Consider the following 6,761-nt stretch of genomic DNA (forward strand, 5'->3'; position numbering starts at 1 on the left):
TTTCTTATATAATAAAGTCATCCTTGTAATTTTATATTGTGTGGTTGGTACTTATGAAGATCGAGAACCTTAGTTCATTGAAGCAGATGAACAACAGTAAATGATGTGGAGAGAGATTCTTTTTGTAGAACAAAGGATCAAGCTGAATGTTTTGATGATGCCAAAGGATTACATGAATCATATGCTTCTCAAAGATTTACTCAAGACAAAGCAATTAGAGATATTCAAGATGGATGATCAAGACAGTCTAGAGTCTTAGAAAGGATATTAAATAGGAAGGGAATTCCAATTGGATTAGCAAAAGGTTTGGCCAAGAATTTTAAGTTAAAAAAGTGTTTTTCAACAAATTTACTCTCTGGTAATCGATTACCAGAGGATGTAATCGATTACCAGTGGCCAAAACTGATTTACAACAGCTATTAAAATTTGAATTCAAAATTTGCACTGTGTAATCGATTACACATATATGGTAATCGATTACCAGCAGTTTCTGAACGTTTTAATTCAAATTCTAAAGAGTGTAATCGATTACATACTTATTGTAATCGATTACCAGAGGAGTTTTTCAGAAAACATTCTCAACAGTCACATCTTTTTATGTGGTTATTGAATGGCTATCATAGGCCTATATATGTGTGACTTGAGACACGATTTTGACAGAGTTTTTTCAGAACAAAAAGTGTTTATCCTCTCAGAGAGCAAATTCATTTTATCCTCTTAAGAATTCCTTGGCCAATTCAATTGCAATTCATTAAGGAATTATTTGAGCACTTAATCTGTAAAATCTATCTCTTTCTAGAGAGATTCATTCTTCTTCTTCTACTCATTCTCTAAGGGATTAAGAGACCGTGGGTCTCTTGTTGTAAAGGAATTCTAAACACAAAGGAAGGATTGTCCTTGTGTGTTTAGAACTTGTGAAAAGGAATTTACAAGATAGTGGAACTCTCAAGCGGGTTGCTTGGGGACTGGACGTAGGCACAAGGGTGTGGCCGAACCAGTATAAATCTGAATTTGCACTTTCTCTTCCCTTAATCTCCTTTGTTTATTATTGCTTTACATTCATATTCAAATTGTTTTATTTGAATTAATATTTACGAAGTTCTTTGTTAAGGGAATCTATAACTTGAAAAGAAAGTGAAATAAATTTTTAATTGGGGAAGTAGTTTGGAATATCTTAATTCAACTCCCCCTTCTTAAGATATCTGAGGCCACTTGTCTAACAAGTGGTATCAGAGCTTCATTCTTGTATAAAGTTTAGAAGCTTCAAGAAAAAGATGGCCTCAGCAAACTCCTTATTTCCAGAAGGGAATTCTATCAATAGACCTCCAATCTTTAATGGAGAGGGTTACCATTACTGGAAAACCCGAATGCAAATTTTTATTGAGGCAATAGATCTAAATATTTGGGAAGCCATAGAAATAGGGCCTTATATACCTACCACAGTAGAAAGAGTTTCAATAGATGGTAGTTCATCAAGTGAAAGCATAACTATAGAAAAACCTAGAGATAGATGGTCTGAAGAGGATAGAAAACGAGTACAATACAACTTAAAAGCCAAAAACATAATAACATCTGCCCTGGGAATGGATGAATATTTCAGGGTTTCAAATTGTAAGAGTGCTAAGGAAATGTGGGACACTCTTCGATTAACACATGAAGGAACTACAGATGTTAAAAGATCTAGGATAAATGCACTAACTCATGAGTATGAATTATTTAGAATGAATACAAATGAAAATATTCAAAGCATGCAAAAGAGATTTACACATATAGTAAATCATCTAGCAGCCTTAGGAAAAGAATTTCAAAATGAGGATCTCATAAACAAGGTGTTAAGATGTTTAAGTAGAGAATGGCAACCCAAAGTAACGGCTATTTCTGAATCAAGAGATTTGTCTAACATGTCCCTTGCCACTTTATTTGGAAAGTTGCAGGAACACGAGATGGAATTATTGAGATTACATCAACATGAAGAAAATGATAAGAAAAAGAAAGGAATTGCTCTTAAAGCATCATCCTCAATTCAAGAAGAAAGTGATCAGGAAAATGATCTAGATGATGATGATGATCTGAGTCTTTTTGTAAAAAGATTCAATAAATTTCTTAAAGTAAGAGGAAATCAGAGGCGACCCAATTTTAAATCAAAGAGAAGGACAGAAACTTCATCCTCTACTTTAAAATGCTTTGAATGTAATCAACCTGGACATCTGAGGGTTGATTGTCCCATCTTCAAGAAAAAGATGGAAAAATCTGAAAAGAAAAATCATAGTGAAAAGAAACTGAAGAAAGCATACATCACATGGGATGAAAATGATATGGAATCTTCTGAAGATTCTGAAAATGAAGAGATAAATCTCTGCCTTATGGCTAAAAGTTACGAAAGTGATGAAGAGATATCTTTGAGAAAGAAGTGGTACATAGATAGCGGATGCTCAAAACATATGACTGGAGATGCATCAAATTTTACACATATCTCTCCAAAGAAAAGCGGGCATGTAACATATGGTGACAACAACAAAGGTAGAATCCTTGGAGTGGGTAAAATAGGTACAAATTCATCAAACTCCATTGAAAATGTTCTACTTGTTGAAGGACTTAAGCATAGCCTGCTTAGCGTTAGTCAACTATGCGACAAAGGCTATCTAGTATCATTTGATTCTCAGAAATGTCTTATAGAACATAAGCATGACATTAATATAAAGCATATAGGGCATAGAGTCAATAATGTTTACATGATAGACTTAAGCATAAAACAAGAAAACAATCATTGCTTTCTTAGTAAAGATGAAGATCCATGGTTATGGCATAAAAGAATTGCTCACATAAACATGGATCACTTAAATAAATTAATTTCAAAAGATTTAGTAGTTGGTTTGCCTAAATTGAAATTTGAAAAAGATAAACTATGTGATGCATGTCAAAAGGGCAAACAAACAAGAGTCTCATTCAAACCTAAAAATGTTGTTTCAACCACTCAACCCTTACAATTATTGCATATGGATTTATTTGGTCCATCTAGAACCATGAGTTTTGGAGGAAATTACTATGCTTTAGTTATAGTTGATGATTTCTCTAGATATACTTGGACATTATTTATTACACATAAAAGTGATTCATTCCAAGCATTTAGAAAACTAGCTAAAGTCATACAAAACAAGAAAAATCTTAAGATTGCATCCATTAGAAGTGATCATGGGGGTGAATTTGAAAATAAAGATTTTGAATTATTTTGTGATGAACATGGTATTGAACACAATTTTTCTGCACCTAGAACCCCTCAACAAAATGGAGTTGTTGAGAGGAAAAATAGGTCATTGGAAGAAATTGCAAGAACTTTATTAAATGATACTTCTCTTCCAAAGTATTTTTGGGCTGAAGCTGTCAATACTGCATGTTACATCATGAATAGGGCCTTGATAAGACCCATTTTAAAGAAAACCCCATATGAGTTATATAATGGTAGAAAACCTAATATTTCTCATCTACATGTTTTTGGTTGCAAATGCTTTGTGCTCAATAATGGAAAAGATAATCTAGAAAAATTTGATGCAAAATCTGATGAAGGTATTTTTTTTGGATATTCATTACAAAGCAAAGCATATAGGATATATAATAAAAGAACTATGAATATCGAGGAATCCATTCATGTTACCTTTGATGAATATAATGCTATCTTGTCAAGAAAGAATATGCTAGATGATATTGCAGATTCTTTAGAACATATGAATATTGATGAACAAGATTCCAAAGGAAATGATAAAGGAAACAATGAAGATCCTCCAGAAGAAGTCAAATCCAATGATGAACTTCCAAGAGAATGGAAAGCTTCAAGAGATCATCCCCTCGACAACATTATTGGTGATATCTCAAAAGGGTGAATTTGAAATGTCAATGATGGGAGAACTAAAGTACTTTCTGGGATTACAAATCAAGCAAACTCAAGAAGGTATATTCATCAATTAATCCAAGTACTGCAAGGAATTGATCAAAAGATTTGGGATGGATAGTGCAAAACACATGTCCACACCTATGAGCACTAGTTGTTACTTAGATAAAGATGAATCTGGTCAATCTATAGACATGAAACAATATCGAGGTATGATCGGATCTCTTCTCTATTTATCTGCTAGTAGGCCTGATATTATGTTTAGTGTATGCATGTGTGCTAGGTTTCAATCCAACCCCAAACTATCACATTTGAGTGCAGTTAAGAGAATCATGAGATATCTATTAGGTACAATAAATTTAGGATTATGGTATCCTAAGAACTCAACATGTAACTTAATAGGATATTCTGATTCTGACTTTGCCGGATCTAAAACTGATAGAAAAAGCACAAGTGGAACTTGTCAATTCATTGGATCCGCTCTTGTCTCATGGCATAGTAAGAAACAAAACAGTGTTGCTTTGTCCACTGCTGAAGCAGAATATATTTCTGCCGGCAGTTGCTGTGCACAGATTTTATGGATGAAGCAACAATTATCTGACTATGGTATCCTTCTTGATCGTATACCTATTAGGTGTGATAACACTAGTGCCATAAATCTATCCAAAAACCCAGTTCAACACTCTAGAACTAAACATGTAGAGATTAGACACCACTTTCTTAGAGATCATGTCCTAAAGGGAGATTGTGTATTAGAGTTTGTTGATACTAAGAATCAACTTGCTGATATTTTCACAAAACCTCTCCCTAAGGAAGTGTTCTTCTCTATTAGAAGAGAATTAGGTCTCTTTGATGTAAGAGATTTAGAAAAATAAGGGATTGATTGGTTGATTGATTGATTGATTTACTCTTATTTATTGTTTGTAGATTAATTTGTTTGTTTGATCTTGTTTGAATTCTTGTTTTTATGATAGAATTTATGATTTCTTGTGTATATAATAATTGAATGATTGAATTTAGTGTATTAGTAGTGAAAATTAATCATATAGGATGTATTTTAGCATAAACATAGATATTCTCTTAAGAAACTAGCCTAGGATAGGCTCTGGTAATCGATTACCATCCAGTGTAATCGATTATACTAGAACAGATGGCCTGTAATCGATTACAGTATTCTTGTAATCGATTACCAGTAGGCTGCCTCCTCCTGTAATCGATTACCATTACTTGTAATCGATTACCATGCGTCCTGCTCTATAAATATCACGTTTTCAGAATCTCTTGCGCAGCCCCTTCCTCCTTGCGCCGTACCTCCATTCCCAAACCTCCAAACCTTCCTATCTCACTCATTTCTTCATCAAATCGACTCCCGTAAATTGCAATCTTCTTCTTTTTCATTTTTCTTTTGATTTCACCGATTAAAATCTGCAAAAACTCCCTCAAATGGTAGAATCGTCAAAGAAACGAAAGGGTTCTTCCGTCTCCGCTTCGGCTTCAAGAGCTCATCGTTCTGGAGCCACTAGCGCATCCACAGCACCAATTCCACCCTCATTGTCCTCTTCCCCAGTGTTTTCTTCCGACGAACAGCAGAAACGGTACTCCAATCTTTTCTCATCTCGTTCCATTATCGACCCTAAGTTTATTGATATGGAATTCTTTTCTGCTGAAACCTTTGATTGCATTCAAGCCTTTCAGAACTTAGGTCTTCTACCTTTTATGTCATTACAATTGCCTACTTATCCTGAATTGGTTAAAGCTTTTTATTGTAATCTTGAAATTCAGGACAACACTCTGATTTCAAAAAATTTTGGGATAAAAATGGTCATTGACCAATCCCTTTTCCATGACTTAACCAAATTACCCAGTGACGGTGTACCATTTGAAGGTACACTGAATGACGACTGGAAATTTGATTTCTCTGCCCATGATGCCCGCCAGTTGGTTTGCACCAACAATGCGGATATGACCGGACGTCTTCTTGCCGGGTCATTGGCTTTTGAAAGCCGCATCCTTCACTATTTAATTGTGCGTATTTTGCTTCCACGATCTTCCAACCTTGCCCAGGTTTCTGAGGAAGATCTAATTATCATGTGGGCCTTTAATACAGGGCGTCAACTTGACTGGGCACACTTAGTCAGATATCGCATGCATAAGGCATTGCGATTAAATGCCCCACTACCATATCCACAGCTTGTCACTCTCTTTTTCCGCCATTTTCAAATTCCTCTTGATTCTGAACCTTACGTTCCAATCAAGAGATCCTTTTTAATTGGTGCTGCTGTGATTGCTTCTTTTGGTTACCGCAAAGAGCATGATGGCTCTTGGGTCAAAAAGGGTGTTCCACCCGCTGATGATGAAGGCAACCTACCAGTTGAAGATAATTCCTCTCTTCTTCGAAAGCTTTTGGAAAAGTTCGATGGTCTTCAGACTTTTGTTGGTGACAAGTTTGATGCTATGGAATTGCAAGTCGACATGCGATTTGATGCCATGGAATCAAGGATCACCAAAGTTGAAGAAGATGTCTCCTTCATCCGTACTTGCTTTGATCCACCACCACCGCCTCCATCATCTTCTTAGCTTATATGTTATTATTAAGACTAAGTATTATTAGTGGTTAAGTATTATTAGTACTTTGTTTTATCGCCGTGTATTTGGCTCTTTGTTGCTCTAGCTATCGTAATCTTGCACTATAATTATATTTCTAGACTTTGCTTTGGTTGATTATGACAATGTATGGATTTATTTTGGTTTAATGGTTGGCTTTGTTTGGATATTTATTGTGTTAATGTTTGGATATTGATTGCCTTGCTCTAGTTCTTTTTGATGTTGCCAAAGGGGGAGAGAACTTAGGAGAGAACATGGGTTAGAAATCAAT

This window comes from Glycine max, chromosome 15 (genome assembly GCF_000004515.6).
Source record: "Glycine max cultivar Williams 82 chromosome 15, Glycine_max_v4.0, whole genome shotgun sequence".
Taxonomy (NCBI): domain Eukaryota; kingdom Viridiplantae; phylum Streptophyta; class Magnoliopsida; order Fabales; family Fabaceae; genus Glycine; species Glycine max.